At 41.8% G+C, this 16,488-nt stretch overlaps 1 protein-coding gene across 3 annotated transcripts in view; it reads right to left on the reverse strand.

Annotated features, from left to right (window-relative positions):
• ash1l (ash1 (absent, small, or homeotic)-like (Drosophila)) overlaps window positions 1-16,488 on the reverse strand; it is a 228,447-nt gene that overhangs the window by 190,245 nt on the left and 21,714 nt on the right. Inside the window, exon 2 of one of the 3 annotated variants that reach the window (XM_060820801.1) lies at window positions 7,638-7,697. The exons of the other annotated variants lie outside the window; for them this stretch is intronic. The gene's annotated coding sequence lies outside the window, so the exon portion shown is untranslated. The remainder of the gene's footprint in view (window positions 1-7,637; window positions 7,698-16,488) is intronic. 3 annotated transcript variants of the gene reach the window in all.

Below are 16,488 nucleotides of genomic sequence, written 5' to 3' on the forward strand. Positions count from 1 at the left end.
CAATAAGATCACCTCTCATGCTTCAAAACTTTAGAGATATAGTCTCAATGTACCGAACTTCCCTTCACAGGACAGTCCTGCTACCTCAGTGTTAAGTCTGGTGAACGTTTGATATGCTCCAACTATGCCATAACATCATTCCTGAGTTAAGTGGTCCAAAACTACACAATATTCCTGATGTGGTCAAACCAAGCTCTTATACAACTGAAGCAAGACTCGATTACTCCTACACTCAAATCTTCTTACAATAAAGGCTAACATTCCATCAGGCTTTCAAATAGCTTGCAGAACCTGCACGTCAGCCTTCAGTGACTTATTGAGGAGGATACATTGGTCCCTTTGTACGCTTTCACTTTCCAACCTCTTACCATTTCAAACATAGAACAGTACAGCACAGGCCAGGCCCTTCGGCCCATGATGTTATGCTGAAACATTTCTCTTAATCCAAGATCAACCCAACCTACACACACCTCCATTTAATACCATCCATGTGCTTGTCCCACAGTTGCTTAAATGTCTGTGACTCTACTACCATCGCTGGCAGTGCATTCCTCGCACCCACCACACACTGCCTAAGTAACCTACCTCTGATACCTTCCTCCAATCACCTTACAATTATGCCCCCTTGTGACAGCCACTTCTGCCTTGGGGCAAAGTCTCTGGCTATGTCTATGTCTATGCCTATGCCTCTCGTTACCTTGTACAAATCTAGCAAATCACCTCTCTTCCTTCCTTCTCTTCAGTGTGAAAAGCCCGTGCTCACTCAACCCTTCAAAAGACAATCCTCCAATCCAGGTAGCATCATCGTAAATCTCTTCTGTACCCTCTTTATAGCATATGCCTCTTTCCTAATATTAGATGACCAGAACTGAACATAATATTCCAAGTGTGGTCTAACTAGGGTTTCATAGAGCTGCAGCAAAACCTCACATCTGTTAAACTCAATCCCTCTGTTAATGAAAGCCAAAACACCATACACCACCTTAACAACCCTACCAACTTGTGTGGCAACCTTGAGGATTTTCTATACATGTATCCCAAGATCCTGCTGATCTTCCACACTAAGTAAAAACAATGACTGCAGATGCTGGAAACCAGATTCTGGATTAGAGTGGTGCTGGAAAAGCACAGTTCAGGCAGCATCCGAGGAGCAGGAAAATCTATGTTTCAGGCAAAAGCCCTTCATCAGGAATACAGACAGAGTGCCTGAAGGGTGAAGAGATAAATGAGAGGAGGGTAGGGGTAGGGAGAAAGTAGCATAGAGTACAATAGGTAAGTGGGGGTGGGGATAAAGGTGGTAGGTCAAGGAGGAGGGTGGAGTGGATAGGTGGAAAAGGAGATAGGCAGGAAGGACAGTGCTGAGCTGGAAGTTTGGAACTGGGGTGAGGTGGGGGAAGGGGAAATGAGGAAACTGGTGAAGCCCACATTGATGCCCTGTGGTTGACGTGTTCCGAGGCAGAAGATGAGGCGTTCTTCCTCCAGGCGTCGGGTGGTGAGGGAGCGGCGGTGAAGGAGGCCCAGGACCTCCGTGTCCTCGGCAGAGTGAGAGGGGGAGTTGAAACGTTGGGCCACGGGGCGGTGTGATTGATTGGTGTGGGTGTCGAGATGTTCCCTAAAGCCATCTGCAAGGAAGCGTCCGGTCTCCCCAATGTAGAGGAGACCGCATCGGGAGCAACAGATACAATAAATGATACGGGTGGATGTGCAGGTAAAACTTTGATGGATTTGGAAGGCTCCTTTAGGGCCTTGGATGCAGGTGAGGGAGGTGGTTGGGCGCAGGTTTTGCAATTCCAGCGGTGGTAGAGGAAAGTGCCTGGACGGGAGGGTGGGTTGTAGGGGGGGGGGGCGTGGACCTGACCAGGTAGTCACAGAGGGAACAGTCTTTGCGGAAGGCGGAATGGGGTGGGGAGGGAAATATATCCCTGGTGGTGGGGTCCGTTTGGAGGTGGCGGAAATGTCGGCGGATGATTTGGTTTATGCGAAGGTTGGTAGGGTGGAAGGTGAGCATCAGGGGGGTTCTGTCCTTGTTACGGTTGGAGGGGTGGGGTCTGAGGGTGGAGGTACGGGATGTGGACGAGATGCGTTGGAGGGCATCTTTAACCACGTGGGAAGGGAAAGTGCCGTCTCTGCCTTCTAGTTGCTTTAATTTTTCTCACTAATCTCATGAAATGATTTATCGAAAGTCTTTTGAAAATCTAAATATACAACGTCCGTTGGCTCCCCTTTATCAACTTTGTTGGGAGGCTTTTGAAGATGTGATTAACATCTTCAAATATGATTTCCTAATTGCTGACCAACAGATCATTGTTATATTATATAATACCTTTGAGCATTTTTTTTTAGGGTAACATTGCTACCTTTCAAAATCATTCCAGAATCAATAGAATTTTGGAAGATAATCATCAATGCATCAACTATCTCAGTATACAACTCTTTCAACATGTGGGGTGCGGAATATCAGGTTTGAGGATTTAATCACCTTTCAGCTCCATTAATTTCTCTAGTACAATCTTCTAACTCAAACAAATTTCCCTCAACCACCTCATTTTTCCAAGTCACTTACATCTCTAGTTCTGGGAGATTACTTGTATCTTCCTCAGTGGAAACAGAAAATTAAATAATTTAACTTCTCTGCCATTTCCCTATTTCCTTTATAAATTTTCTGACTGTCTATAACAGACTCAGACACATTTTAGCCAAATAGTTGTCTTTTTTACAAACCTAATGAAAAACAGCTTTACAGTAATCTTGTGTTTAAAAGAAACCTTAGGAATGAGTGACCACAATATGATAGAAGTTTACATTATGTCTGAAAGTGAGGCAGTTCAATCTAAAGCATGGGTGCAAAATTTGAATAAGGAAATTATGAAGGCATGAGGCTCAAACTGGTTGAGATAGATTGGGGAAATACATTAAAAGGCACAACTAACCACAGACAATATCCTATTCGTTTCAACGTACAAAACTCAAAGAAAAAGTCAGCCAGCCGTGGCTGACAATAGTATTTAGGATCATATAAAAGGTTATTAAAAAATGCCTAAAAAGCTGTCACAAATATCAATAAATGCAAGGACTGAGGGGTTGAGAGTTCACAGGTCACAACAGTCACCACATAGTTCTACCACTCTTCTGACTCAAAGGCCACCCAGCCCCACCAAATTCTGACAGAAAGAACAATTTTCAAGGCTCTACATGGTGTTCCAGTGGGAAAATGTTTAGGAAGCTCTGAATTAAACAGATCAATGCCTTGTAGGGTTGCAAAGTGAAAAGGAACTACACTTCAGCTTCTTGAATAGTTTTCCTGTCAGAATTTTATAATTTTGAACACTATCCTCTCTCTCCATCTTTTAACAGTGAATAGAGGCCCAGTTAACCTAACCTCTCTTCAAACCTGCCATCCCAGGAATCGGTCTGCTGAACCATCACTGCACTCCATGATAATTACATCTTATATTAGGTAAGCAGAGTAAGCCTGCACAGTACTCCAATGATGGCTTCACCAAAGCCTTCCACAGCTGTAGCAAGACATCCTTGAGCTGTACTCAAACATACTTGCATTGAAGACCAACAGGCTAGCCTTCCTAACTGCTTGCAGCACCTGGAAGATTGCATGCAACATCTAATGTACAAGAACACCCAGGCCTCTTTGCACATTTAGTATTTGCCCATCTATAACCATTTAAATAAGAGTCTGTCATTGGCTTTTTCCCTACCAAAGTGAAAAACTTCACAATAGCAGACCAGCAACACACGTCATTCATTACCCATCAAAAATGAAAATCCTCTTTCTCAATACACTGGGCAGAAACCACAATGCATTCTACATCAGATCATTCACCATCATTACCTGCCCTCTTAATTCAGCTTTTAAATAATGTCATGGGAGTTCTACAGGTAACAAGGAGTTCTACTGGTGTCAAGACTAATATTCCTGAAGCTCACTAAATTTGATCACCTTTGTCATTCTCTCATACCTTTGGGGGTAATCTATTAAGTTCCCCTAGATTGCAACATTTTATTCAGAGGCTTTGGATTCTCTGGAAGTTGCAGAAGGTACATTATAAATGCGGAACACAAAGTTTGGGAGAAACTCAGCAGATCTGGTAGCACCTGTAGTGTCAAGAACAGAGCTAACATTAAGTCCAATGACCAGAGTTTCTCCAGCACTTTGTTTTTGTTTCGGATTTCCAGCAGATGCAATCTTTGTTTTTATTACATTTATTTTGTAAGTTGATTTCTTTCCTTAAAGCCCTACCACAACTGAGTATAGCAGTGTAGTCAACTACTCAAGATCTTTAGTGGGCAGCACGGTGGCACAGTGGCTAGCACTGCTGCCTCACACTACCAGGGTCCCAGGTTCGATTCCGGCCTCGGGTGACTGTCTTGTCGAGTTTGCACATTCTCTCAGTGTCTGCGTGGGTTTCCTCCGGGTGCTCTGGTTTCCTTCCATAGTCCAAAGACGTGCAGGTCAGGTGAATTGGCCATGCTGAATTACCCATAGTGCTAGGTGCTTTAGTCTGAGGGAAACGGGTCTGGGTGGGTTACTCTTCGGAGGGTCGGTGCGGACTTGTTGGGATGAAGGGCCTGTTTCCACACTGTAGGGAATCTAATCTTATGACTAATATACACTAATAGGGGTTAAACATCAACTGAAAGACTCTTATAAATCACAGTAAAGCGACCCAAATGGCGAGAAAGTGTCCAACCGACTGTCACAATGACCTAAACGTTATTGACTAGGGTTTTCAAGGGTAATTAGTTCATTACGAAGCACTTGGGACACAGCATAAATGAAAGCTCTTCTGTTTGTTTCCTCATTACTTTTTCTTTAAAAAAAAGTGATGCCTAGCTGTAAGTTTCAAAAAAAAATCTGCAAATTGGCTTTATAAAAACATTTCCTGCCTCACTGTCTGCCCTGTATGGTACTGGGCCCTACAGACCATGATAGTTGTCAATCATTAGAACAACTTATCTGAGCTTAACTAATATGGCATTGGGAATTACAATAGCTTTTCAGTAATCCTTGGCTGGAGAATGTGCACTTGATGGTGCATATGTGGGCACTGGTGAAAGGACTGACAACATATAGCATGGAAACAAACCCTTCAGTCCAAATCATCTAAACCAACCAGATTTCCCAAACTAAACTAGCCCCGTTTGCCTGCATTTGGCCCATATCCCTCTAAAATTTGCCTATTCATATAACTGTCTTAATGCTTTTTAAATGTTTAACTGTACCTGCATCTACATCGGTGGCGGATAAGTTGTTGGAGGCAACTCAAAGATAGGATTTATACGTATTTGGAGAGGCAAGGATCAATCAGGAATAATCAGCTTAGCTCTGTGGAAGGAAAATAGTGTCTCACAAACTTGATTGAGTTTTTCTGATGACGTAACCAAATGACTCACGAGGGCAGAGTGGTAGACATTGCTTATTTGTATATTAGTAAAAGCCTTGGGCAAGGTTCCTCATGGTAAACTAATTAGTCAAGTTCAATTGCATGGAATTCAGGTCAAGGTTACCAACTGGTTACAAAATTGACTTTATGGTAGGAGAGAAAGGACGAGGGTGGAGAGTGGTTTGTCAGACTGGAGGCCTGTTACTAGTGGTGCTCCTTGGGGATCAGTATTGGGCCTGCCTTTGTTTGTCATTGATATAAATGATTTGGATGAGAATATAAGAGGCATGGTTAATAAGTTTGCAGATGATATAAAATTGATGGTTTAATAGACAGTGAAGATGATTATCTAAGACTACAAAGAGATCATGATGAATTGGGTAAATGGGCTGAGTAGCAGCACACGGAGTTCAATTTGGATAAATGCAACGTACTGCATTTTGGTAATGCAAACCACGGGCTCTCAGATTAATTATAAATTTTGGGGAAGGCTCCAAGTAGTCCAACAGAGACCTAGAGGTTTGAAATTTGCCTCTCAGGTAGATAGGGTGGTTTAGAAGGCATTTAGCACAGTTGCCTTCATAGCTTAGACCACTGAGTATAAGAATTGGCATGTTGTGTTAAGGTTCTACAGGATATTGTGAGGTATTTTCTGAGGTACTGTGTGCAGTTCTGGTCGCCCTGTTATAGCAAATATATTATTAAACTGGAGAGGGCTCAGAAACGATTTACCAGGATGTTGCCAGGACTGGAGGGTTTGAGATATTGTTATTTTTCTTTCACTGGAGCATAGGAGGTGGAGGGGTGACCTTATAGTGATTTATAAAATCATGAGGGGCATAGATGAGCATCTTTCCCCTAGGGTTAATAGTTTTAAAACCAAGGGGCAGATATTTAAGGTGAGTGGAAAAAGATTCAACAAGGAAAATGAGAAGCAGAGAGTTTCATGTGTGGAATGAACTGCCAGAGAAAGTGGTGGATGCAGGTACACATAGAACGTTTAAAAGACATTTGGATGAGCTGACGAATAGTAAAAGGTTTAGAGGGATATGGACCAAATGCAGCAGATGGGACTAGTTTAGTTTGGGAACATAGTTGTATGGACCAGGGAGTTTGCTCCGGTGCTGTACAACTATGACTCTACCATTTCCTCTGGCAGTTCACTTCACATATTAACTACCCTGTGTGAGAGAAGGTTGTCCCTCAGGTCCCTTTGAAATCTTTCTCCTCTCACCGTAAACTTATGCCCTCTAGTTTTGATGTTCCCTACCCTATTTAAATATCCTGCCAATATTCACCTAAATTATCCATGTATAAATAACGAACTGCCAAACGATAGAGACGCTATCACAAATTATGGTCTTCAGAAAAAGAACTAAAATTTGAAACAGGATGAGGGGAAAGACCTTGCTGCAGGTCTACCTTATACATGAGAAAAGTCAGACTGTCAGGGATTTGAAGAATTGTGCAATGTTATGATGCAACCTACTTTCACCCTGTATAAATAAGTAGAATAAATAAATAAAATTATGGATATACTACGTTCTGGAAACATAATTGGTTGTCAAAACACTACCAACTTTCAGCTGACTAATAATAAATGTGCAAGCAAGCAGAATGTGTATTTATCTTCACCCTTCGATTTAATATACAGAATACTTCTTGACTGTCAGTAATGCAGTTATACAAGTTGAACATGTAGGGAAGTGCGGAGGCAAAATTGAGGCGGAGTAATGGACGAGCCACTTACTCAGACTTCGTTAAAGTCTTGAACAAAGCAATCTAAAATTGGAACATTCAACGGACAGCCTGACCATAGGTTAAAATGCTGCAGTCCTGAACCTCCAATCAGCAGTCTGGACATCAAATGTCCTTACTAATCTGCTATCTACAGCTGGTACTATTGTATTTCAGTTATTCTGTAGTACTGACAAGCTTTTTATTAAAAAAAAAGGTCTGCAGACTCTCTTCACCTTCCCAATAATAAAGCAAGCTCCAGGAATCAAGGCTGTCGAGTACTCTATCCCCTTCATGTTATAGAATTAGTTCATTCAAATAAAGTGGATTCCAAATGGACTTTGCTAGTGCAGACAACAAGCTAGAAGTCTTTGCCTTCATTCATCATTACAAATTACTTGTGTTATAGGACTCAATCTCCAAAGCAAAAGAAAGTAGTTGGCAGGTTAAATACTTTTTCAAAACTCCAAGTTGCTAACGTATTTATGACATTTCACTTACTTCATTAGCTGCACACAGCTCAAGAATCCCTTACTGAAATCCATGATTCAAAGCTGGAATCTACAACACAAATCACATTCCCAGTTAAATTTCTCCAACCTCCAAATGTCCTGAATGGTATCACAGGATACTTAAGACAATACGAGCAGTATAATTAAGACAAGGGGCAATTCTGCAAGACTTCCAACAAGCAATATTCTGTGGGATCAATGCTGAGTCCACTGTTGTCTGTCATTATATAAACAATTTGAATAAGCATTTAGGAAGCATAAATAGTAAGTTTACAGATGTTAAACTAATTGGCAGTAAAAGTGGTTGTAAGATTACAAAGTGGGGCTAGTTTTGTTTGGGGCAAAAGGGTGCGTTTCTGTGCTATTATGACCAGGACACATTTAGTGTTGTCATTTCATGAAAAATTCTTGCGAATCAGGTTCTTAATTACAATTCTTCATTTCAAGTTACTCTCAGCACTCAAAGACAAAATCTGATAGCTCATCCTTCATGCCATAAACTCTAAATGTCCCATGTACTCTGTGCTTTGCAGTGTAAAGCACCCAATCCATCCTGTTGGGTGTTTCCTCAGATTATCTGAAGTACAAACAAAGTTCACCCTCTAACCATAGCTTTAACAAGGCCAACACTGATAAGCTGAATATTTCAGAACCAATAAATCAATTAATCATATAATTCTACTCTTCTGCAAAAAGGTTCTGGGAAGCTATTTCAGTTCAATTCCCGACTCAGGCGACTGACTGTGTGGAGTTTGCACATTCTCCCCGTGTCTGTGTGGGTTTCCTCTGTGTGGTCCAGTTTCCTCCCACAGTCCAAAGATCTGCAGGTCAGGTGAATTGACCATGCTAAATTGCCCGTAGTGTTAGGTAAGGGGTAAATGTAGGGGTATGGGTGGGTTGCGCTTCGGCGGGTCGGTGTGGACTTGTTGGGCTGAAGGGCCTGTTTCCACACTAAGTAATCTAATCTAAAGTCTAATGTTGACTTAGAAAATTTACAGTAAAGATTGGAATGGAAATAAAGAATACGGAAATGTTATTTAACTACTAATGTTGCACTTGCCAAAATATTCCAAGCTATAACACACTAGCATGAACTTATAAAAGTGGGAGAAACTGGAGTTAATTCAATCAAGACTGCCATGCACTAATAACCCACATTGGCACATGGGTAGCTTACACCAAACAACAGATTCTGGGAGTCATGGTGTTCTCAAGTTGGCAGTCAAAGTCAACATTACCAAATCCAGCTCTTTACCTTCAAATAGCAAAAAATGCAGGCTTGCAATTATGTAACTATAATAAAACAATTTATAGAAGATAGACACACAGAGTCAAAATCTAACCCAAGACCGACATTAAAGGCTCGTATGCAATGCAATTATGGTCAAGTCATTGAGTGACTGCAAGAGGAGGATTTGTCTCAAGCAATTACTACAACAGTAGAAGCATTTGCCCCTCGAAGTACAATGGGCACATATCTGTAATCCCCTACCCTCTATGGAGGACAACATTAGAACTTGATAAAGAGCATCCATTGTATGGGAAAATTTGGTGAAACAAAAAAATTCAGGAAGTCCATACAAATTTATTGAAGAATACACGACTTGTTACAGACAGGCAAAAGGGATTTAGTCATAGAGATGTACAGCATGGAAACAGACCCTCCAACCAGATAACCTAACCTAATTTAGCCCCATTTGCCAGCACTTGGCCCATGTGCCTCCAAACCCCTCCTATTCATATACCCATCCACATGCCCCTTAAATGCTGTAATTGTACCAGCCTCCACCAATTGCTCTGGCAGCTCATTCCACACACGCACCACCCTCTGGGTGAAAAAGGTGCCCCTTAGGTCTCTTTTAAATCTTTTCCCTCTCACCCTAAACCCATGTTCTCTAGTTCTGGATTCCCCCACCTCAGGGCAAAGACCTTGTCTATTTATCCTATTCATGTCCCTAATGACTTTATAAACCTCGATAAGGTCACCCCCTCAGCCTCTGATGCTCCAGGGAAAACAGCCACAGCCTATTAAGCCTTTCCCAATAGCTCAAATCCTCCAACCCTGGCAACACCATTGTAAGCTCACACTTAAGAATCCAAAGTGCCAGGACTTCAGAAGCTATGTTTAAGATGCTGTAAAACATTTACAATTGCTGAGGGGACTGCATTTTATGAATCACCTGCATTGAAGAACATGTGAAGCTAAGGTCCAAAGCTAGCCAAAAGATATCTAACGCAAAGAACAATTTTGAACTTGGCTCATCATTTAGTGTCAAGCTCTTCAATTGGTGATTGAAGGAACAACTGGAATGACAGGCATTTTAAAGCTATAGACGTGCAGCAGAACTGGAAAATAAAAATCCAACTAAATTTACTTTTGCTGGGAGGTCCCAGACCTGCAAAATCTGCTTAATTAAGTGAAAGAAATTGATTAATTTCTTCCAAGAGCCATTAGTACAGTTCCACCTAGAAATAATGATTTTTTTTCCCCCCAAGTTAAAAAGATAAAGATTAACAGCTGGGCAAGCTCCATCATGGACTTCCTAAAATGCAGCTAAAGCCAGTATCACTGAACATACTACAATCTACTCCTAATCCATCACCAACATTTATCATGCTGTACATATGACAGCTCTAACAGTCACAGGTTTAAAGTAAAACTCTGGGCCAAATACAATTCTATCACAAGATTCCCATAGGCGATTGTACACAAATATTTGAGCACATATGTAAAGTTGATTAAACAAAACATAATAATTCTACTTTCACCAGTTTATCCACCCCTTCCTCACCATCTCCCCAATGATGGTTCCATTGTTAGCATTGTTTGCATCTATTTAACAAGTTAGGCATGGGTCAGAGACCTAGGACTGTAGGAAACTACAGAAAGTTGTGCGCACAACCCAGACCATCACTGAAGCCAACCTCCCACCCATTGACTTCTTGTTGCTGCGGAAAAGCTGCCAACATCAGAGCCCCCCCAACCCCAGTAATGCTCTCTTCCAACCTCTCCCATCAGACAGAAATTACAAAAGCTTGAGCACATGCACCAACAGGTTCAAGAGCAGTTTTTTCCCTGCTATTATTAGACTGCTCAATGGACCTCTAACTTCAAATAATGCTGATGTTGCTTTGTGCACCTACAATGCAGCAGTAACCTTGTATACCTCACTCTAAGCTCCCTATCATCTTCTGTCCTTGTTGCTATGACCTGCCTGTACTGCTTGCAAAAACCTTCTAAACTCTATTTAGGTAGACGTGACTACAATAAAATCGAATCAAATTCGGGTGGTGGTGGGAGCTATCACAAGTCCAATCCTGTCCTCAGCCAACACCTACACAGGACAATCCAAGTACTCATGAGTAGTCATCTCCCCTCACATCAACATAACTGGTCCATAGAAAGAAAAAGCACCTCATTGCAGCATTCCTTTGAAAGGCGCCAACCAATGTGATAGACTGATGAACTTCACCAAGCACAATCATTTACCAGTAGTGATGAGACGGAGATCAGCAAAAGCTTAATTCAGATCTCCATGCAACCATGTTTGCCAAAACACCAAATCTTGCCCAGGATGCTCAAGGATAAGTCAGCAAGTTAAAACACCAAGGTTTGTCACAGTGAGTTGCTGAAATGAGAAAGGATGGGCAAATGTGCACAAAATAGTCTGGAGCAAACAGGAAAAAAGACAAAACGAGAGAGGGAATACATGAAAGTATAGAACATACAGTAGGAGTGTGGGTGTCAAATTTTCAAGTGTTATTCAATTTTATTTTTAAGAAAAATGCTGAACTTTTCTGTGTTATCTGAGAAGTAATCAACATGCTTTTACTTGAAAACTCATTGTTCTATATTCACACCAGCAAAAGCAAAACAAATTCTGTTATTCAGTTGATTCATGGTGAAACCACAGATGGAAAACCCCAACACAGAATCACTATCTGCCTTGCAAACATTCACACTATTTTGTGGTGAGTTTCAATAGTTACATTCAAAACACAAGGTTACTATCCCAGTGTGAATTTCTATCTTACGTAAAAACTAAAGCAAAGAATTCATCAGAAGCACACTGGGACTCTTCAGCGATTTTTAACAAGTTATTCTGAAACCTTAAAACTGGTAGCATCATGTTGAATATATCATTTTGCAATTTGCTAGATTCTTTGGGATACTGAGGGTGTGATAAGATGTTATAGGTATCAGTTTATCTTGTGAGATGTCTGGACAACTCTTGGGTTCTTTTAACTGACATGAGTTACAAATCTTTCTTTTGTTGACTGGAATGGTAAAAGTGAGCACATATTCACTGGGTGATTCAGTGGTAATGAGTGGTCGTCTGGGATAGACTTGGAAGCTTGCAATTTTTTAAAAATATAAACCACTTGTTATCCAGGTTGTCAGGTGACTGAATTCAGAACTTCAAGTTTGTAACAGGGCATCTGAAATTCCCAAGATAACTGTGGCAGCACCTTCACCCTACAGGCTGCATCAACTCAGGAAGTCGAGTCACCATGCGTGCTTGAGGTTAATTCAGGATGTTACCAGGTGCTGGTTATGTCACTGACAACTATGCTCTGGAACGAAAATTTCATTAAAACTATTAATATTGTTTTTAATTCGGTAGTAAGATAATAAGTTTTAAATCATTACAAATTAACTTGAAACTAAATTAGAATAAACGGAGATTGATTTGAATTCCTTGTTGCTGCTCAAACAGAGCCCATGAATACCATTTAGATTTGAAAGAAGGAATATTACAATATCTGGGGAGGCCAAAAGGACTGGGATTCCATTATGTGGCTCAGTTGAAAAGGCCACCACCAAATAATTGCACTGTCACATTCTGCAGTTGCATGAATCATGTAGTACATTATTCAAAATTAGACATATCAACAGCTTTATCTTCAGGTCTTTGAGTAGATAAAAGAGAAATAGCTTACTGTTAGCTGGATCAGAAGCAAAACCAGTGCAAAAAGTTTCCATGTTTTCTTCCTCCAAAACAGGAGATTTGAGTCTCCTACAGAAACTCCAAGGAAAAGCGGCTGACAACAATCACCTGACTTTAAAAAAAACACTTTCAGTTATATCCAATCAACAACTACCACAGACCTGGGCCTTTTTCCTTCAACTGTGTACAGAACATCTGCATGAATCAGGTACTGGCTTGTAGAACGAGTGGCAGTGCAGAACAACCTATGTAAATGAAAAGGTAGGTAATGCTCATTCCTTTCATACAATGTTAACTGAGCCTGTCAGAAAGTCCTCAAGTTAACCTGGTATAGGTGGGCTCAGTGATCAGAATTGGATGTCAATAATGATGTGACCATCTACAAACCTCTTTGAAGATACAGAGGGAGAAATATTTCCTCAAACATTGATGGGCTTTCCAAACTTTTTCACAACTTAAAGCTTTTATCACAAGGTAGGAGGGTACTGATAGAGCAGGAACACAGCTGATGTAACTCAAGTGCAACTCCACAGTGGCCACTGCTGCCTCAGAACCAAAACTTCATCTCACACTCTACTTATAGTCCATGCTGCTCATGAAGCATTGTTTTAATGTTATTAAGATCAGAAATCATACTTAGCATTGCAATATTTGTTTTAATTTTGTTAACTGCACTACACCTCCCGATGGTGCCGGTGTTGGACTGGGATGGACAAAGTCAGAAGTCACACACAACACATTTATTTGAAATCGCATGTCAATGGAGCATAGCCCCTTCACCTAACAAAGGAGCTATGCTGCAAAAGCTTGTGATTTCAAATAAACCTGCTTGACTATAACCTGCTGTTGTGTGTCATCTTGACTTTTCCCTGATCTGAATTACTTCATTTCTGTGTACCTTTTCCCTTTCTCAGACTTGCACCTTCTCCCTGTTTCACACAACACTACCCATGGTCTGCACCAGGGCGATCCCACCTACAGGCCCCAGGAAGCTTTCAAGAGCCACCACTTACCCTAGCCACAATCCAACAGCATTCCCCAAGAGGCTGCCACTACCCCAACAGTGACCGGACATAGTCTTTCCTGCCCTCCTTAAACAGTGGCACCACATTTGCCAACCTCCAGTCTTCCAGCACCTCACCTGTGACTATCAATGATACAAATATCTCAGCAAGAGGCCCAGCAACCATATCTGTAGCTTCCCACGGAGCTATCGGGTACACCTGATCGGGTCCTGGGGATTTATCCATTTTTAACCGTTTCAAGACATCCAGCACCTCCTCCTCTGTAATCTGGACATTTTGCAAGATGTCACCATCTATTTCCCTACAGTCTATTTCTTCCATATCCTTTTCCACAGTCAGAGGAAAATTGAGAAACAAACATGCAAGGAGATCTCAGCTATCTGTAAGAAAAATAGGGTGGTTATGGCATGGGATTTTAACTTTCCAAACATCAACTGGGACTGCCATAGTGTTAAGGGTTTAGATGGGGAGGAATTTAAATGTGTTCAAGACAGTTTTCTGATTCAGTATGTCAATGTACCTACTACAGAAGGTTCAAAACTTGACTTACTCTTGGGAAATAAGGCAAGGCAGGTAGGTGACTGAGATGTCAGTGGGGGAGCACTTTGGGGCCAGCAACCATAATTCTATAAGATTTAAAATAGCGATGGAAAAGGATAGACCAGATCCAAAAGTTGAAGTTCGAAATTGGAGAAGGCCAATTTTGACAGTATTAGGCAAGAACTTTCGAAAGCTGATTGGAGGCAGATGTTCGCAGGTAAAGGGATGGCTGGAAAATGGGAAGCCTTCAGAAATAAGATAACAAGAGTCCAGAGAAAGTATATTCCTGTCAGGGTGAAAGGGAAGGCTGGTAGGTATAGGGAATGCTGGATGACTAAAGAAATTGAGGGTTTGGTTAAGAAAAAGAAGGAAGCATATGTCAGGTATAGACAGGATAGATCGAGTGAATCCTTAGAGTATAAGGGAAGTAGAAGTACATTTAAGAGGAAAAACAGGAGGGCAAAAGGGGGACATGAGATAGCTTTGGCAAATAGAATTAAAGAGAATCCAAAGAGTTTTTACAATACATTAAGGACAAAAGGGTAACTAGGGAGAGAATAGGGCCCCTCAAAGATCAGCAAGACGGCCTTTGTGTGGAGCCACAGAAAATGGGGGAGATACTAAATGAGTATTTTTCATCAGCACTTATGGATATGGAAGATATGGACTGTAGGGAAATAGATGGTGACATCTTGCAAAATATCCAGATTACAGAGGAGGAAGTGCTGGATGTCTTGAAACACAAAGGTGGATAAATCCCCAGGACCTGATCAGGTGTACCCTAAAACTCTGTAGGAAGCTAGAGAAGTGATTGCTGGGCCTCTTGCTGAGATATTTGTATCATCGATAGTCACAGGTGAGGTGCTGGAAGACTGGAGGTTGGATAACGTGGTGCCACCCTTTAAAAAGGGTGGTATGGACAAGCCAGAGAACTATAGACCGGTGAGCCTGACCTCGGTGGTGGGCAAGTTGTTGGAGGGAATCCTGAGGGACAGGGCGTACGTGTATTTGGAAAGGCAAGGGCTGATTCGGGATAGTCAACATGGCTTTGTGCATAGGAAATCATGTCTCACAAACTTGATGGAGTATTTTGAAGTAGTAACAAAGTGGATGGATGAGGGCAGAGCAGGAGATGTGAGCTATCTGGACTTCAGTAAGGCGTTCGACAAGGTTCCCCATGGGAAACTGGTTAGCAAGGTTAGATCTCATGGAATACAGGGAGAACGAGCCATTTGGATACAGAACTGGCTCAAAGGTAGAAGACAGGGTGGTGTTGGAGGGTTGTTTTTCAGACTGGAGGCCTGTGACCAGTGGAGTGCCACAAGATCGGTGCTGGATCCTCGACTTTTTATCATTTACATAAATGATTTGGATGTGAGCATAAGAGGTATAGTTAGTAAGTTCGCAGATGACACCAAAATTGGAGGTGTAGTGGACAGCGAAGAGGGTTACCTCAGATTACAACAGGATCTGGACCAGATGGGCCAATGGGCTGAGAAGTGGCAGATGGAGTTTAATTCAGATAAATGCTAGATGCTTCATTTTGGGAAAGCAAATCTTAGCAGGACTTATACACTTAATAGTAAGGTCCTAGGAGTGTTGCTGAACAAAGACCTTGGAATGCAGGTTCATAGCTCCTTGAAAGTGGAATCGCAGATAGATAGGATAGTGAAGAAGGCGTTTGGTATGCTTTCCTTTATTGGTCAGAGTATTGAGTACAGGCGTTGGGAGGTCATGTTGTGGCTGTACAGGACATTGGTTGGGTCACTGTTGGAATATTACGTGCAATTCTGGTCTCCTTATCGGAAGGATGTTGTAAAACGTGAAAGGGTTCAGAAAAGATTCACAAGGATGTTGCCAGGGTTGGAGGATCTGAGCTACAGGGAGAGGCTGAACAGGCTGGGGCTGTTTTCCCTGGAGCATCGGAGGCTAAGGGGTGACCTTGTAGAGGTTTACAAAATTATGAGGGGCATGGATAGGATAAATAGGCAAAGTCTTTTCCCTGGGGTCAGGGAGTCTAGAACTAGAGGGCATAGGTTTAGGGTGAGAGAGGAAAGATATGAAAGAGACCTAAGGGGCAACATTTTCACACAGAGGGTGGTACGTGTATGGAATGAGCTGCCAGAGGATGTGGTGGAGGCTGGTACAATTGCAACATTTAAGAGGCATTTGGATGGGTATATGAATAGGAAGGGTTTGGAGGGATATGGGCTGGGTGCTGGCAGGTGGGACTAGATTGGGTTGGGATATCTGGTCAGCATGGACGGGTTAGACCAAAGGGTAGACTATTAGGGGGTCTACAATCCAATCCCAATAAGGTTATCTT

This window comes from Hemiscyllium ocellatum, chromosome 50 (assembly GCF_020745735.1).
Source record: "Hemiscyllium ocellatum isolate sHemOce1 chromosome 50, sHemOce1.pat.X.cur, whole genome shotgun sequence".
NCBI lineage: Eukaryota > Metazoa > Chordata > Chondrichthyes > Orectolobiformes > Hemiscylliidae > Hemiscyllium > Hemiscyllium ocellatum.